Source organism: Leptodactylus fuscus, chromosome 5 (assembly GCF_031893055.1).
Source record: "Leptodactylus fuscus isolate aLepFus1 chromosome 5, aLepFus1.hap2, whole genome shotgun sequence".
Lineage (NCBI taxonomy): Eukaryota > Metazoa > Chordata > Amphibia > Anura > Leptodactylidae > Leptodactylus > Leptodactylus fuscus.
In genome coordinates this window covers 183,112,803-183,116,187 of record NC_134269.1, presented here as the reverse complement: position 1 = coordinate 183,116,187, position 3,385 = coordinate 183,112,803, and positions in this window count along the sequence as shown.

The following is a 3,385-nucleotide window of genomic DNA, read 5'->3' as shown; positions in this document are numbered from 1 at the left end:
CCCTGAGTTATGTCAAGAGCTGTTAGTGACGTTGGCAGAATCCAAATCTTGCGCATGCGCTGTTACACTCAGCCACTTTGGGTTCAGGCCGAGTGTACAGCACATGCTACATGCGTCATCTTTATTCTCTTCTTGAATGAGTGAGGTGCGGGATTTGGATTGCCCCAATGTCACTAGCTGCTCTTGACACAGCTAAGAGTCAAAGAAGGAGGGCTCATATTTGATGTAGGAGGCGTTGAACTCTCGATGAGGCGGTTGTGCTTGGAAAACAGCAATGCCCCCTGTGTTAAATGAAGATGATTTTCATATGATTTGCATATGAAGAAAACCAGATGTGTGGAAAAATGGCTGAAAGAAAAAGTATAAATAAGAGGTATGCCTGGAATAGCCTTTATAAAGGTTATTTGAAGATATGTTTATTTAAAAAGTGATTTTAGCAATGATTGACCTTTAATTTTCCTGGGAAGGGATTTCTTAATTCTTCCAGACAGGGAAATTTCATTCAAGAGTAATATGAGTGCATTTGTGTGTATTACAGTGGCAAGTCCCAACCCAAGCATGGGTCTAATGATCTGAAATGACTTCATAATAGGAATCATTTCACCCACCTCCAGCAAGTGAAAATAAAATTATGCCTTGTATGGTAGTTTTTTGCAGAAAGATTTGCAACTTCTTTCTTGTGCCATTGTGCCACCATCACCTTTTTCCCAAAAAAGGAATTATAGTGAGCATGTGCAGCCTGTAATAGAAGTGTATACATTGTAATGCAACAGTCCCCCCAGAGGAGATTAAAAATAGAAGTAAAAAAAAAAAAAAAGTCCACTATGACACCCCAGGAAATGATGCCAACACCCTGGAATGCATCTCCGGTGTAGTCAAGCTGAGCGTACGGCCAGCACTTCTACATCTCGGCATAGGAATGCACTGACCAGCGTTGATTGGCCGAATGCCATACAGAGTACAGCATTCAGCCAATCAACGCTGGTTCTGCCGAAGGAGGTGGAGTCTATGATCGGTCCACAGCAGTCTCCATTCTGGTCTGATCTTAGACTCCACCTCCTCATAGACGAGCCTCGGGCAGAACCAGCGTTGATTGGCTGAATGCTGTACACTGTATGGCATTCGGCCAATCAATGCTGGTCAATGCATTCTTATGGGAAAAAGTCAGCTCCCGCAAGCTGACAGGGATCCTGACCAGATAGAGCCCCAAAAAGCTGGGTGAGTGACATTCCCACCTAAATAAAGGTAATCCCTAGCTAACCTTGCCTGTACATCTATCCCTGTCTCACAGTCACATAGTTCACAGTCTCATATGAATTTAAATCCACTATTTGTATAAATTGGAGGTCACCTGAACTGCCTCAGTTGTCGTAGTTCCTGTCCCACCTCCCCTGCGCAGTAATTGGTCCAAAAAAAGCACCAGGGAAGGTGGGAGGGGAATCAAATTTTTAGTGAGTTTTCCACCTGGTGTTCGACATCGAATCTCGAACAGCCTGATATCCTATCGAACATGTACTCGATCGAACGCTGTTCGCTCATCTCTAGTCACAATCTAAATTCCCCATCAATATGTCTTTGGAGTGTTGGAGGAAACCAGTGTACCTGAAAAAAAAAACGCAAACACAGGAAGAACATACAAACTCCCTGCAAATATTGCCCTTGCTCGAATTTGAACTTAGGACTCCAGCGCTGAAAGGCTAAAGTGCTGACTACTGAGCGACCATTTATACAACAGAGAACTGGCGGCTATAATGGCCTCTAACCTTCTGCCATATGTAGATACTTTACATCTGCTTAAAAATACAGGGGTACCCTCAAATTAATGGATAATTAATGGATTTATCCATTAATTTGAGGGTACCCCTGTATTGTAAAGAGTTCATATTGGTATTCCTAATCCAAAGATATAGTAAAAAACAGGGTTTTATCAAAGTCTGCTCTCCACAACACGTTTGTGGATGTGTATCATGACACAAAAAAAGGAGATTTCTGAGAAGCTCAGAAGACTTGTTTGAAATTCAAGACCATTTTTGGGGTGGTCAGAAAAGATCACCACAAGAGCAAGGTGTATTGTAATAAAAAAGGACCAAAGTAATCTCTAAGCACTTCTCACATTAGCTAATGTTAATGTTTAGGAGTTCTCCACCAGAAGGATATGGAATACTAATGGTATGCGTGGCAGGATTGCAAGGAGAAAGCTTTGGCACTCTAAAATGAACATTGCTGTCCACTTGTAGTTTTCTAGAAATCATCTGGACAAGCCATAAGACTATTGGAATAATGTTTTATGGATGGCTTTTGGATTAAATGAGAAATATTATATTTGGAAAAAGAAAAACACTGCATTCCAGCATAAAACCTCATATCTGTGAAACACAGTAGTGGCAGTATCATGGTTTGTGCCTATTTTGCTGCATCTTGGCCAAAACAGCTTACCATCATTGATGGAACAGTGAATTTTGAATTATACCAGCAAATTTTAAAGGAAAATATCAGGACATCCATGAGCACCATGAACATCTTCTGCCAGAAAGGAGAAACAATTGTTGGGACACCAAGCTTTATTCATATCTATGCTGATCAGTCCTGCTAAGACTAAGGGTTGGTTCACACTAGCGCTTGTATTCCGTCCGCAAGGAGTCCGCATGGAGACCCCCCTGGACGGAATGCGATCACAATTGCAAGCGATGTGCTTGCAAAGCACATGGAGCCCATAGACTATAATGGGCTCCGTGTGCTTGCCGCGCACTGCCCGCACAAATGAATTGTGTTTCTGTTTCTCCCTTTCTTGGAATGTCCAGCTACTTCACTAAAAAAATCCAGAACTATTCTACAGTCTAAATGCACCACGTAAGACAAGCTACTCAGACTATCAAAAATGAAATTTGTTCCACGAAAACCATGACCTAATACACCAAACTGATTGTGGATTGTAGTCCAGTAAGGCAGCAGAAATTCTTGTACAATATAAAGCCAACAACCCAGACCAGTTCATCATTTCATATACCAGTAATGGCCTAACAAGTACAGATAAGAAATTCTTTCACCCTGAAAAGGAAAGTATAGCATTGTTTGTTTACTGGCATTTGAAATCACTTATTCGTTGTGAACGAACTAAATACAATTTGAAGTTCCACTGCAGTGATAAAGAAAATAATTCTTCATCTTTTTGCATGTTTGTATTGTAAGCCCATAAGAATTCATCTCCTTTTGGCTAAATACTTTTCTATTTTGCCAAAAACATTCTGAAAGCCTTAACTTTTTTTTATTGCTGTGAATTATATCTCAAAATATTAATGCTGTCCTAATGATTCTTACCTGACTGTTATGTCATGTGTCTGTGTATGGTTTTGTATGAAGATGACGTCTCATTTTTCTATTTCAG